Source organism: Eumetopias jubatus, unplaced genomic scaffold, assembly GCF_037043125.1.
Source record: "Eumetopias jubatus isolate StellerSeaLion01/CBP00866 unplaced genomic scaffold, mEumJub1_p1.0 scaffold_2, whole genome shotgun sequence".
NCBI lineage: Eukaryota > Metazoa > Chordata > Mammalia > Carnivora > Otariidae > Eumetopias > Eumetopias jubatus.
Window position 1 is genome coordinate 83,515,037 of NW_028274808.1, and position 16,026 is coordinate 83,531,062.

Here is a 16,026-nt window from a genome sequence, read left to right on the forward strand (position 1 = left end):
CTTTAGGTGTAGGTTTAGGTTGTGTATTTGAGACCTTTCTTGTTTCTTGAGAAAGGCTTGTATTGCTATAGACTTTCCTCTCAGGACTGCCTTTGCTGTATCCCAAAGATTTTGAACAGTTGTGTTTTCATTTTCATTGGTTTCCATGAATTTTTTAAATTCTTCTTTAATTTCCTGGTTGACCCATTCATTCTTTAGTAGGATGCTCTTTTGCCTCCATGTATTTGAGTTCTTTCTGACTTTCCCCTTGTGATTGAGTTCTAGTTTCAAAGCACTGTGGTCTGAAAATATGCAGGGAATAATCCCAATCTTTTGGTATCGGTTGAGACCTGATTTGTGACCTAGGATGCGATCAATTCTGGAGAATGTTCCATGGGCACTAGAGAAGAATGTGTATTCCGTTGCTTTGGGATGGAATGTTCTGAATATGTCTGTGAAGTCCATTTGGTCCAGTGTTTCATTTAAAGTCTTTATTTCCTTGTTGATCGTTTGCTTAGATGATCTGTCCATTTCTGTCAGGGGGGTGTTAAAATCCCTCGCTATTATTGTATTGTTGTCAATGTGTTTCTTTGTTTTTGTTATTCATTGCCTTATAAAAGTGGCTGCTCCCATGTTAGGGGCATAGATATTTACAATTGTTAGATATTCTTGTTGGATAGACCCTTTAAGTAAGATAGAGTGTCCTTCATCTCTTATTACCGTCTTTGTTTTAATCTCTAATTTGTCTGATAAAAGAATTGCCACCCCAGCTTTCTTTTGGTGTCCATTAGCATGGTAAAGGGTTTTCCACCCCCTCACTTTCAATCTGGGGGTGTCTTTGCGTCTAAAATGAGTCTCTTGTAGACAGCATATGGATGGGTCTTGTTTTTTTAATCCAATCTGATAGCCTGTGTCTTTTGTTTGGGGCATTTAGCTCATTTACATTCAGGGTAACTATTGAAAGATATGAATTTAGTGCCATTGTTGCCTGTAAGGTGACTGTGACTGTATATTGTCTGTGTTCCTTTCTGATCTATGCTGCTTTTAGGCTCTCTCTTTGCTTAGAGGACCCCTTTCAATATTTCTTTTAGGGCTGGTTTTGTGTTTGCAAATTCCTTTAGTTTTTGTTTGTCCTGGAAGCTTTTTATCTCTCCTTCTATTTTCAATGACAGCCTAGCTGGATATAGTATTCTTGGCTGCATATTTTTCTCGTTTAGTGCTCTAAAGATATCATGCCAGTCCTTTCTGGCCTGCCAGGTCTCTGTGGATAGGTCTGTTGCCAATCTAATGTTTCTACCATTGTAGGTTACATATCTCTTCTCCTGAGCTGCTTTCAGGATTTTCTCTTTGTCTCTGAGACTCGTAAGTTTTACTATTAGATGTCGGGGTGTTGTCCTATTTTTATTGATTTTGAGAGGGGTTCTCTGTGCCTCCTGGATTTTGATGCCTGTTTCCTTCCCCATATTAGGGAAGTTTTCTGCTATAATTTGCTCCAATGTTCCTTCTGCCCCTCTCTCTCTTTCTTCTTCTTCTAGGATCCCAATTATTCTAATGTTGTTTCGTCTTATCGTATCGCTTATCTCTCGAATTCTGCCCTCGTGATCCTGTAGTTGTTTCTCTCTCTTTTTCTCAGCCTCTTTATTTTCCATCATTTGGTCTTCTATATTGCTGATTCTCTCTTCTGCCTCATTTATCCTAGCAGTTAGTGCCCCCATTTTTGATTGCACCTCATTAATAGCCTTTTTGATTTTGACTTAGTTAGATTTTAGTTGTTTTCTTTCTCCAGAAAGGGTTTCTCTAATAACTTCCATGCTTTTTTCAAGCCCAGCTAGTATCTTTAAAGTCATGATTGTGAACTCTAGGTCTGACATCGTATTAATGTCAGTATTGAGTAGGTCCCTGGCAGACGGTACTACCTCTTGTTCTTTTTGCTGAGGTGATTTTTTTCGTCCTGTAATTTTTTCCAGAAGAGAAAAGATAAATGAGAGAACAAAATGCTAACAGGTTAACAACATCCCCAGAAAATATACTCTATACAAATCAGAGAAGACCTGAAACTAGGGGAAAAGAAAGGGAAAGAAAGAAAAAAGAAAGAGAAAAAAAAGAAAAAGAAAAAAATAAAAAGAAATAAAAACAGAACAAAACAAAACAAAAATAACAGAATATGATCAAATATCATCAGGGTAGTGCACAGATCAGTGCCACACACTAGATTTTGGGTGCATTTTGGTCTGTTAGAAGAAAGTGCCTCCTAAAATTTTAAAGGAAGAAAGATATATATGTACAAAATAAGGGTTGAGAAATGAAGAGATGGAAGATGACTGTAAAGATGACACTTATAAAAGGTTTTATAGACGGAACTGATAAGAAGTTGTTTGAAAGAAGAAAGAAGATTTAAAAAAAAGAAAAAAGAAAAGAAAAAAAATGGGAGAGGCTGTGATCAGGCAGGAGACTAGAACAAAGCCATACACTAGTGATTTAGGGTATATTTTGATCTGTTAGAAGAAACTGTATTTCAAAATTTTAAAGAGAGAAGAACTTCTATATATATATGCCAAAAATAAGAGTAACTACTATGAGGGGATAAAATATGACTCTAAAAATGAAAAATAAAAAATGTTTTTTTAAAAAGGGATTGATAAGATGTTGGTTGAAAAAGGGAAAAAGAAAAATTCAAAAAAAAACCAAAACAAAAAACAGTTAAAAAAATTAACTTTGAAAAACTAATGAATCATGGTAAAAAAAGCCATGAATTCTATGTGCAGTATTCCCCTAGCGCTGGAGTTCTCCCGTTCTCCTTTATCGGTAAACTTGGTCTTGGCTTGCTGGCTGTTTGTACTGATCTTCTGGGGGAGGGGCCTGTTGCCGTGGTTCCCAAATATCTTTGCGAGGCGGAATTGCCCCGCCCTTTTCGGTCGGAGCTAAGCAAGCTGCTTGGGTTTGCTCTCAGGAGCTTTTGTTCCCTGCAAGCTCTCGGTACAGCTTTGGAGGACCAGGGTGAAAATGGTGGCCTCCCACTCTCTGCCTGGAGGAGCTGAGAACTCGGGGCCCCGCTCCTCACTGCGCCCCCAGAGAAAAGCAGTCAATCACTCCCGTCTCCCCAGTCTCCGCCGCACTCTGCGCTCACCTGGCCTGTGACCGAGCGTTTCTATCTCTGGCACCCGACCCGGTATGGAGTCTCCAAACCCAGCAGATCCCTGCGGTGCGCTCCCGCGCTGCTCCTCCTGGGGGAGGAAGGGGAGTCTCCCAGGCTCTGCCGCTTGTTGGGTCCCTGCTGGAGGCGCAGTGGCCCCACTGGGGCCGCGGATCACAGTTTATAGCAACCCCGAGCTGCGAGCCCACACCTCGGCTCCGTCTCTGCAGCCGGCTTCCCCGCTCCGATACCTGGGAGCTCTGCTGCACTCAGGCACCCCCTGGTCTTTCTGTGACCCCGAGGGTCCTGAGTCCACACTGTACCACGAGGTTTCCACCTCCCGCTTAGCCACTGGAGCGACGTCCCTCAGCGGAGCCGACTTCTAAATGTTCCGATTTTGTGCTCCGCGGCTCTATCACTTGCCAGAAGCGGCCGATGGAGGCCCCCTCCTGCGCCCTCTATCCTCCCAAATATCGCCTCGGATTCACTTCTCCGCACTTCCTACCTTCCAGTAAGTGGTCGCTTCTCTGTTCAGAGAGTTGTTGCTACTCTCTTCTTTGATCTCCTGTTGAGTTCATAGGTGTTCAGAATGGTTTGATCCCTATTCAGCTGAATTCCTGAGACCAGACGAAATCCAGGTCTCCTACTCCTCCGCCATCTTGCTCCGCCCCTACTTATTTTATTTTCTAATGTAGATTTCCAGAGAGAGAGCTTGGAATGCCTAAGTTCTTATTAAATGTGTTCATACTCATGATCCATGTTAAATGCTGTCCATTGTATGTCCTAATTCAATCACTGGGTAAAGATTAATATAAAGAGTTGCGGGTACAGTTGAGGCAGCTTCTGGTGTGATGTTTCTCAAGGTGTGGCATCTGCAATCTGTGTGGACTTAGGGAACATTCAACATGAGAAGGTGAGGCCCACCAATTCTTGGTGGTTTAGAACCTTAAAAATGTTAAATTAAAAAGTTGAAAATTAGATAAATTCACATAAGATACAGAATTTCTATATTTATAATTGTTTAATCTCAGTGAGACCATATTGCTTTTATTTTCCCCAGAATAACAGTATCTGGTTCCATCTGGTGATGGATAGTTTGAGCTGCTGGTCAGGTTCTACATTCTTTCCTTCCTCTTTATTTCTCTAGGAAATCCCAGCTTGCAGGGATTTGGCAAATTAGCCAATAGTTCTGGATATTCAGACCAAATATACATCTAGTGATTTTACAGATTTTTCATACTGAAGACATTAAGCAATAACACCAGATGTAAAATGATAAGCAGATCGTACACAGAAGCTGAAAGATCTAGTTAATGTTTCATTTTGGGAGGTAGAGGCCAATGATCCTCTAAATTCATTCTGGGGATTCATTTAACTCTGTTCTGTTTCCGAATTTATACAAGATAATAAAATATATTTTATAACACATAAAATATGTCATCAATTTCTGCTTATAGGTATGAGGAATAACATTAACTTGTAAGTTAAACTCTTAGAGACAAGCCATTTGCATCACTGTTTGGTTTTCTTAAGAAACCCAGTATCGTGTCTTTAACAATAGTAATATTTTGTTATGTAAAATGTTCAACTGTTTGAAAAATACTAGATAAATCCCTAAGTATGTCAACTGAGGAAATAGTTTGAAATCGTAGAAATGGTGTCTTTTACATAAGTGGATTTGCTCGTTGAAAAGTAACACCTTGCTTCTTATAGAGTACATTTCATGTAGAGAAGGGTCTCTTGTCCTTGCTGACCATTTCTTTATACAGCAGGCTGAAAATGAAGTTCTCAGAGTCTCTGCATATTGGACATTGGTTATACTTTGTCTACCGATTATAACCTGGTGGGACTCTTATCAGGAGCCTTTTCCTCTGCTGTTCAAGGTGGAGTATTTGAATCCTATGTAGAGGAAAAAAGAGAATTAAACAGCTGGCCTTCTGTGCCAGATCAGTGGCAGGCTTCCATCATCCTGGTCCTAATTGCTTAAGCACAATTGCTTCCTGATCCTTAGTCTCGGGCTAATTTCATCCCTCCCATTCCCATGCCTGTTTCACTGGCCTACCATTAATTCTGTGAATTCTTGTTACCATTGCAATAAGTTTATTTTTATTTAAATCAGCCAGAAATTGGTTTGGTTGTAACTAAAGAATGTTGACCTGATTATATTCAAAACTATTCCTATTTCCTGCAACACCGAATCAAACACAAATTATTTGTTATTTGTTGTATTAACAAAGCAAGGTGTTTGGTATTTTGGTGCACAAACTTAATAATACCCTTTCTTGCCACACATTTGGTGAGTGCTAAAGTACTTATCCCAATACACCATTTCTAGACTACATCATGATTCAAAAATATTGTAGCTATAATTTTTAAAAAGTCCTTCTCTCAGGTAGTATGAAATTTCAGCGCTAAATGTTATAGAAAATCATCACTTTTCTTTCATGTATCTACTGTGCATATTATAAGAGATGATTCCTACTACATCAATGGTTTCATCCAAATGCAAGGTGAAATATCTGGTAGGATCCAAATGTATTTGTCATTCTATGTTTTGTGCCATTAATGTTAGGTGACATACAACAAGTTGATTTGATTAAAGGAATTTTGCCAGTGATCTTGCTATGGACTGCTTGTGCCCCTCAAATTCATGTATTGGAACCTTAACCTTCAGTGTGATGGTATTTGGATGTAGGGACTTTAGGGGGTGGTTAGGTTTAGATGAGGTCATCAGGATGGAGCCCCCATGATAGGATTAGTGTCTTTTTAAGAACAGTAAGAGACTAGAGCTTTCACAATGAGGAGACAGTTGCCATCTATAAACCAGGAAAAGGGCCCTCACCGAGAATCTGACCATGTTAGCCCCCTGACCTTGGACTTCTAGCCTCCAAAACGTGAGAAATAAATGTTTGCTGTTTGAGTCATATAGTCTATGGTATTCTGTCACAGCAACAAGAACTAAGACGGATGTGTTCTGTTTTCTTTTTAGCACAATATTTTTCAGTGACTGTAAAGACTTGCCAACAATATGACTTCTGTATTTTTACTAGAAGGTATGCAATAATGAATAATCCTTCTGTAGTTTTGTCTCTTTCTCCTCTTTAGTATTAAATATCATACATTTTTTCTTTAGAAATATGTTGTAATTGTTCTGGAAAAACACAGTTGGTTTACAAAAGAGACCACTGTGCTCTATTTAGAAATGAAGTAGAAGCCTTGATAACGTTTTATAATTCAAACTGCTGTGGGTACCAGAAGGAAATGGATCACAGGTCCAATGAAATTCAATATCAAAACTTATGCAAAATAACCATCACTGAAGATGCAATTGTCTTAGCCTATTTTGTATTTGCTCGAGAGTCATATTCATTACATATATTGGTGTTATTCTAAGTTACAATATTTCGATTGATATTTTCTTTAGTATTACTTTGCTTCAGTAAAGCAGCTCTGAACCATATTCTCTACTCTTGGGGCCTAGCAACTTGACATTAGACAACAGTAATAATAAAGTGCAATAGAAACAATAAAAACCCAACAATAACAAATGTAAGTAATAAGCACCCAAGTGATGTAAAAACATGTTAGTTGAGATTAATTGCAACCTGTTAATTGAATATGAGTTATAGTGACTAATCAGCATGATCTTTATAAGTGTATATGCATACTTAATTGTATAATGATTTACAAGAACCTAAAAGAATTTCCTTGGGATTCACAGATATTATTACATCTAATCTTTGTGAAATTTATACAAACCAAAATTGTTTTTCGTCTGAAATTACCAAATCACCTGTCGATCACTTGGTAAACCATGGAGGCATTTTGAAGACCATACATTGAAAAACTTTGAATTAGAATGGTGGTTTCCATATTATTTTAACATATACCTTTTTCAGTAAAATCTTAACTATAAATATTTATTAATGATAAATTATATACATTCACTTCTCTTCAAACATTTTATGTACATTTAAAGCCTACACAAAAGTACAGAATAAAAAAGATAAGGACAAAGTAAATTGTTTTAAAAATAACTACATTATTGACACAAAAGTACTTTTTAGTATTTATACTAGTATACTATTTTAGTGAGTCTGTATTGTTAAATATATTTTATTATGTTTGAAAACCATCATCAAAACTTTGTGATATGATCATTAAAAAGATTGGTTCTAATTTCAGTTTATTTTGGTATTTGGTTATAATGGATCATTTTAACTTTATAGAAATGATTCCTCAGAAAGATATACAGATCCCAAAGGAGGAAGTACATATTTGGACATACTTAAAAATTTTGATAAAATTTTTTTCAGGTCTACAAGCAATTACACAGATATTATTAAGAAAACTCTTCTTTTTTAAAAAAGATTTTATTTATTTATTTGAGAGAGAGAGAGAGAGAAAGCATGAGTGGGGTAAGGGGCAACGGGAGAAGCAGACTTCCCACTAAACAGGGAGCCTGACTTGGGGCTGTATCCCAGGACCCCAAGATCATGACCTGAGCTGAAGGGAGGCACTTAACTAACTGACTGAGCCATCCAGGTGGCCCTTAAAAAACCCTCTTTCTTGATATTTATTTGTGCTTTCTATATTAGTATTACCTTTAATCTATGGTTTCTTTGCGGGAGTCTTTTCAAGTCACTTCATTTTGTGAGAATTTCAAAGTTAGCTTCATATAATCTGTGAATTCACTTAAGTAGTCACTCATGAATTGTAATACATAGTGATATGTCTGAATACACTGAAAGTATGAGTGAAAGTACTGTGGACAGTCCCCTCTACTCTTATCTCAGGAGGTCACATGATTCGGAATTAGTGTCAAGCTACATGTTAAACTATCAGTAAAGCTTAGTTTCTTTTACGTTTCTTTTTAATCAATAAAAGGATGATTCTAATATTTCTTCCCACACTATTATGTATCATTGTGCATATCTCCTGGAATGTCTACACACTGATTTTGGAGACCCCTTCCTTTTCTTTTATATCTACTGCTGCATCCTGGGAGCCATTTAGGCCTGGAAAGTAGCTGTCCTTAGTAGCCAATGTATAAGCAAATTGTAGGAAAGAAAGGTTATTATCGATGGCCTATCTTCCCTTATTTTTATTAATATAACCTAGCATGATTTTTAGCTTGGCATGTGGTCTACCCAGCTAGAAACTGCATTTTTTACCTGTCTTGCAACAAGGTGTAGCCACATGAGTATAATCTTGCCAATGGGGTGTAAGTGGAAGTGATATATGCAACATCCAGGTCATAAACTTAGAAAGGAGGCCTCTGTGCACTTCTCTTCTTTCCTCTTCCCACTGAATTACACATGGCAGTCTCCAAGCATCCAGCCTGGAGTCAGTGATGGAAATGACTTGTTGAGATGGTAGAGCCATCTTGTCATGAACTGTTATATAAAAGAGAAATAAATTTCTAATTTACCTGAGCCATTGTATTTTGTGTTTTCTTGTTAGAGCAGCTTGACCTGTTTATCTTAATATAAATCCACATGTGTAGGTGGAAGAAGTATTTCCAGGGATAGTATTTGCTGGTACTTTCTCATTAGCATCTAGAACCAATTGCAGGTGAATTTTGACTCATTTATCATCCTGACCATAGATGATAGAAGTAGAACAAAAGGCAGAATTTGTTTAGATAATTTCAGGACAAGATAGTAACAGCTACTACCATGTATCGAGCTTTTAACTAGTGTTAGGAACTTTTAATGTATTCTCTTATTTTTAATCTTCAAACAACTTTATGAATTTGGAATTATTACCCCTATTTTATGGATAAAATATTTGTCCAGAGGGTTTGAAAACTGTATAATTACTAAGAGACAAACCTAAGAATCTAAGGTCTCTGGTCTCTTTCCATTCTGACTCTGCCTTTCTAGATCTATTTAAAAAATAAATAAAGCTATAGCTTGATGGGTGAGGGGATGCTAAGATTTTGCTAACTTTTTTAACAAGGAGATTTCTGACTTTTTTTTTAGATACTGAAGTTACAGTTATGAATCATCCCCACAAAGAAACAGAAATCAGAATAGTTTGGCATATCCAAACCATTTATTCCATCAAGATGCATCATGTTTGACCTAAATACTTGGTCAACATGATCTGCTTTTGAGATCACCAGTAAATATGTTGAAAAAAGTAACACACAAAAAAACTTTGATTATATCAGCTGCATCAGTTTTCACAGGGTTGGATAATTAAGAGGACCCATGAGATTTTCCATGGCATTATTCACTTAGGCTTAAATAAAGATAAAGGATATGGTACAGCAGGAGGAAAAAAAGCACAAATATCAGAGAGGTATAAGACTTTCTGGCACAGGTCCCAGCTTCCATTCTCAGTCACACAGGATGTGCTTTGTCTTTGGATTATGAGCCACCAATATATGTGCAAATTGCCTTAATTTCAGGAAGATCAGAGCCCTATGTGAGATATCTTTTATACCCTCCAGCCATGTAGCTCAAACCAGGCTTTATGACAAGGTTTAATAAGAGAAACCAAGAAAGCACACAGAGGCCAGGTGCTAATCAGTTTTTTGTTTTTTTGTTTTTTTATGAACAATGGTGATAAACTAGCACAGGTTGTCCCTGGTCTGCCTTGGACCCTAGCTCAGGACTATATTCACCAATAGTTAGTACATTTCATTCAGGTTTGGCCAAATGTCAGGACCATGACTCAAAGTATCCCTGGAGATAAACACAGGGTAGGGACAGATCAGCTGAGTAAACTTGTTCTTAACACCCTCCTGACGCTTGGCCAAGCTTTCTTAATTACAAATTAGTCATCATCACTCTTCTTTCTGCATTTTCAAACTATTTATGGAGCAAAAAAAAAAAAAAAAGCAGAAAGATAAACACCAAACTACTAATCATTTGTAATATTCAATGAAGTGTAGGTATTACTTTAAAGAAATGTTTCAGCTTTTCAAATATTCCAGCGGCACAGAATTGTTCCTAATTACATACAAGCTTGACAACTTTTTTTTCAATTTCATTTTTATTGTTTGTTTTTTTTTTTAAACTCCAATACAGAAAAAAGATCATGAGAAGAATATTGCACGATGGTGACTGAAGAAGCAGATAGAAGGCTTGGGTTAGGGATGCACAGAAAATTCCTATATGTGAGTGGAACATGGTGTCGTGGAGTCTGAAAGAAGCAATAGAAGGAAAATTAAGATTTGTTTGGCACAAGAGATGAAGATGTAGTTGGGGGGAAAAACTCAACCATGGGACCAACATTCAGGAGCTGTGCTCATATTCCTAGGACCATTGCAGAGCAAAAGAAGATCTTAGAAATACCAGGCAATACATCAAGATTCACTGTTTTGAATTCAGTTACAAGAAGAACTTATTGCCTAGAATTCACCTAGGACACCAGAGAATCCATTAATTCCCTCATTTACTCATTCATTCATGTTTACTCTTTCAATACGTATTTACTAAACTCCCACTATGTGGTAAAAATAGGTGCAGAATACATAGGGCTAAACATGATAGAAAAAAAATCCCTGTTCTCAAAATTTATATTCTGATTAGTGACTACAGAAAGGTTACTTTAATTCTTTCCAAATAGAAATAACGTTTGGTCCCAGAGACTATAGTAGGAAGATATTGAAGAAGGGGGCTTAGCATCCTCAGATTTGGGCTTTGGAAAAATGTGCCAGCAGAAAGTAAAAAAGATTATTTCACTGCCTACATCTTCAGAATGGAAGGCTAAGAAATTACATAGTTTGTGTTGAAAATCTAAATTCATAGAAAATTGTCTCCCAAATCTTTTATTGCCATGATAGAATTGTCTTGATGTAACTGGCTATTTCAACATTCCACTTGACTTTATTACTATAGATCTAGACTAAAATGAAGCACAGAGTGAGAAAATGTATGATTTTACTCCATTGATGGTTGTTTTTAAAAGTATGTTTAACAAAGGCTCTGCTCAAACATCACAGATCTGTTTTAACAGTCAAACCTTAATATCGGCCTTCTGTCTCATCACTCAATATGATAAGGACTTACTGTATTCAAGCTCTATGAGTTAAAAGATTTTCAAACTTAAATATCTTCTATCAACTACAGAAATATAGTTTTTCATGTTATCTCACTTCCTGAAGCTTTTATAAACTGACTTATTTATTTCACTTTATCTTATTTTTAATACTGAAAGAGTGAGCACCAATTCATGCAGTTACAGTTGATAACAGTAAAATCAGAAACCTCATTACCCAATCAAACTTCTTGTGGCTTAATGGTGATGACAAAAAAAAAAATCTTATTTCCATTTCTTTAAAACATTGACTGCTTCTTTATTCTCTTAAAGAAATAAAATAAATTCTCGTGAAATTAGCTGGCAGTTTTTAAGACTCTTATGCAAATTGGTAGCAGAGCTTTAGCAGATATCAGCAGAAGCTGGTAACTCTGAAAAATATGAAAAACTGGAGTGCTTTGACTTCTATATGCATATGTGGCTGCATTTAAAGGTTGAACGTGAACTAATAACTGTTAGAAAAAAAATGATGTTTCTGAAGTATACACAGTGAACAGTATGAAACCAGCATCTTTGAGAAGAAAATTTAAGTGAAAGGCAAAAGAAATACATTGAGGTCTTAGAAAAGATATTGGAGCAGTAATAGACTGTCATATAATAATCAGAATGTGAAGAGTAAAAAAATGAAGGCATCAAGTAAGAGCGTACCCATGACAACTTGGGTAGTTCCTGCTTTCCTTTGTTAGAAACAATGGGTCTCATCACCATGCTCAAATCTAAAATAATAGCTTCTTGTCACAAGAAAGTCATCCTGGATTTTTATTTTGGCTTATGCATTTATGTGGCATTTGCCTGTCTTTTCATGAACAACCTATCTATAATTCAGAAATGTAGATCTTATTTTCAAAAGCTGTTCTTAAACAATATTTTGAAAAACAGTAATTTTTTTTAGGGAAAAAAGGTCACAATCACAGATTTGCTGACTCTATGATTCTTGGCTTATTTTTCATTTGTTTTAATTATAGAACCAATTAAACAATAATCCATGCACATTTCATTGTAAGGAAGATCATGTAGCAAATGCCAAGGTTAATTATCGGACAATTGAGTCTACCAGTGAATGGGAGATGTTGTAATTAGATTCATATAAAGAAAAAAGTGCGAATGTGAACTTTTTAGTTATGTAAGGGCATATCAAATATACATACTGCTACAAATAAACAGTGAGGAGTGGAAGGCTCTATATTCAGGAGGCTTAGCTGGGCTTGGCCACATACCAGGTGTGCATAGAGAAAAAGCTTAATAAGCATGTCTCAGTGCAGGATTGAGGTCTACATTTAGGTGTGGACTCTCATTCCTAGGAGATTAGTATCCAGACAGTGAATAGAGCCTGTAATATAGAGCACAGCTTTATTGCAGAGAATAGGAAGAAGTCTGGATTTGGAGTCAAATGAAACTGGCTTAGTAGTGTAACCTGTGTATACAGATTTTCTGGACCTTGGTTTCTATAAAATGGAAAAGTTGGATTCAATGATCCTTAAAATTTTTCTTAACTCTAAATTCTGCAACTTGTTTTTAAATTGTACATTTGGTACCCTTCCTGGTCAACTCTTTTATTATGAAAGCAAAATCAGATTTAACTTTTAGCCACTGGCATTTCAGAAGTATGAGTTAGATGGATTTTGAATAGTGATACCATTATACTCAGGCCATTTAACTTTAAGAAAAGAATTGGTTCCATTTCTACTAACATTAAAATCCCATATCAGTTTAGTATTTCAAAACAAACAATATAATCTATCAGTGTATAAATTATTTTCCTCATGTTGTGGGCCTCCTGGATAATGAGATATTGTGAGCTATAGCATCATCTTAGGAGTGCTTCTCAAGGGAACACCAATCAATCATGATTTAAATAATTATTATCTTGGGTAGCCAAGGAATCTGGTTAGAAAAGTTAATTGAGTGGATCCCTTTAGAAAAAATAAAAACAAAAAGAATAATAACAACACACACAAAAAATCTCCAGCTGATTGGAACTATGTATTTGGTGGTCTAAGATATCCAAATTGAATAATTTTCACCACTACTGAATTTCAATTAAGAAATGATTGTTGAATAGGTAAATGTTCTAGAAATACTTTTTCCTGGCAAATAAAAGTTCCAGATACTTTTCCAAGAACATTTTCATAAATATATGTTTCATTTGAATTGCTACAGACAATTATGGGAGCATTCCTCTGAATAGTATTATGATAATTAGACAATAGGATGCATATATTTATATACTGCTTGAATTAGGAATTTTTTTTGTTCCATTTGATAGAAAATCTGAAAGTAACAGTTATTTAAACACGATGGAAATGGATTCCTCTTTTGGATAAAATTCTGGAGTAGACAGTCCTGAGTGTGTGTGACAATTTCTTTTTGTCTAGCTCCGTCTGGCTGGTTGTGTTACCATATCTAACGCTCATACTCAAGATCATTTCATCTCCTAGATGGCTGCCTCAGGTCCAAGTATTTTATTTGCATTCTAAACAGCAAATATGAAGAAAGAGAAAAAGAACATATTTTCCTTTGAGGACATTTCCTGGACACTGCAAACACCATCTCTACTTAGACTGCATTGACCAGGACTCAGCCATTTGGCAATACCTAATTGAAATTTAGGCTGGAAAATGTGGTTTTTACTTAAGGTAGTCGTGTGCTCAGCTAAAAATCAGGGGTTCTAATAGGAACATAAAAGGCAGAATGGATATTAGCGGTTACTACATATTATTAATTATTATTACCTGAATAAAAAACAGTAAATACAAAATATATAAAGTAAGCTTTCTTTCTTGATTAGATTAGGCAGTGTTGAACAAAATTAACAAATAGATAAATGACTAGCTAATTTAATCTACAAGAAAATTGAGAAAACACAATGCACAAAATAAGAAATGACAAAAGTGTGAGAAAGCACAAATACACAAAATAAGAAATGACAAGTGGAATAACTTGTAAGAGTAGAAAATAAAGGGGAGGAGTTAAGATGGTAGAGGAGTAGGGGGACCCTAAGTCTCATCCCTTAAATACAACTAGATAGTTATCAAATCATTCTGAACACCCAAGAAATCAATTGGCGATCTGAGAAAACAAATGCTGTAAGCGACCACTGTTTGGAAGGTAGGAGGTGCAGAGACCTGAATCTGGTGTGATATAACTGAGGATAAGGTGGTGGGGAGGGAGCCTGCTAAAGGAGGCTCCTGCAGAGTATTATAAGCAGCAGAGTGCAAAATCAGAACTTTTAGAAGTCTGTTACAGTGGGGGAAATGCCTGGCTTGAAGGAGCTTAGGTGGTGAAATGTGGTGGAATCCCAGGTGTGATAGTGTGGACTGAGGATCCCAGGGGTTGCAAGAATGTTTGGCACCTAAGTGAAGCAAGGTTTCCAGGCATAGGAGCATGGAAGCCAGCTGAGAACAGTTAGTCTAGGTTCTGGTTTACTGCTTTGTGTTGCCATAAACTGCCCAACCACTGCATGGTCATGTGATTGCTTTCCTAGGAGAGGTCCAACGTAAAGTAGAAGCATCATGAGACCCCACTCCCCTCCCCCCAGAGAGAGCATGTGTCTGCACCATGGGAATCCCTAAAATTTGAAGTTTTGAAACTCAGTTGCATACCTGAGATAAAAATGCTTGGACCCAGGCAGGGTGAACACAGAATTCTGATAGAAACTGGGGACATAAGAGTGATTGATTGCTCTTCTGTGAGGGTTCACTGAAGAGTGGGGTGTGCAAATTTTCAGCTCTGGGGCTAGAGAGCCAGGGTCTGCCATATTCATCCCACCCATCAGTGCTGACAGCCTTCAGGGAGCAAAAGAGCACTGCCTAGTGGAGTCTGGAGCTCCTTACACTGAACCCTGACTTCCTGTGCACTGGAGGCACATTTTCACCAGGGCAAGTCCACCTGAAAATCAGCACAACAGGCCTCTCTAACAGAAGACCAGCATAAACAACTCGCACCAAGTTTACTGATCATAGAATACTTCAAAGCTTCAGCTCTTGGAGAAAATAGTGTATAGCATTCTTTGTATTTTTATTCTTTAGTATTTTATCATTTTTTTCAGTTATTTTCTTATTTTTTCAATTCTTTTTTGTTTTTTAATTTTTATTTATATATATACTTTCTATATTTTTTGTTTCCTTTCATTGTAATATATATGTGTTTTCCTTTCTTATTTTGGGACCTAGTTTCTTTTTTTCTTTTTTTTTAAGATTTTATTTATTTATTTGAGAGAGAGAGAATGAGAGATAGAGAGCATGAGAGGGAAGAGGGTCAGAGGGAGAAGCAGACTCCCTGCTGAGCAGGGAGCCCAATGTGGGACTTGATCCTGGGACTCCAGGATCATGACCTGAGCTGAAGGCAGTTGCTTAACCAACTGAGCCACCCAGGTGCCCCAGGACCTAGTTTCTTTTAACAAGCAGACCAAAACACACCCAGGATCTAGTTTTTTGTTGTTTGTTTTTGTTGTTGTTGTTGTTACTGCTTTTGTTGTTTTTCCCTTTTTCTTTCTTCTTTTCCTTTCTGGACAAAATGACAAGATGGAGAAATTCACCCCAAAAGAAAGAGCAGGAGGTAGTACTCACAGCCAGGGATTTAATCAATACGGATATAATTAAGATGTCTGAACTAGATTTTAAAATGATTATAAAGATACTAGCTGGGCTTGAAAAAAGCATAGAAGACACACAGAATCCCTTACTATAGAGATAAAAGAACTAAAATCTAGTCAGGCTGAAATTAAAAGCTATGAGTGGAGGCCATAAAGTGAGGATGAATGAAAAAGAAGAGCAAATCAGTGATATAGATAATAAAATTGTGGAAAATAATGAAGCAGTAAAGAAGAGGGAAAGAAAACTATTAGATCACAAAGGTAGACTTAG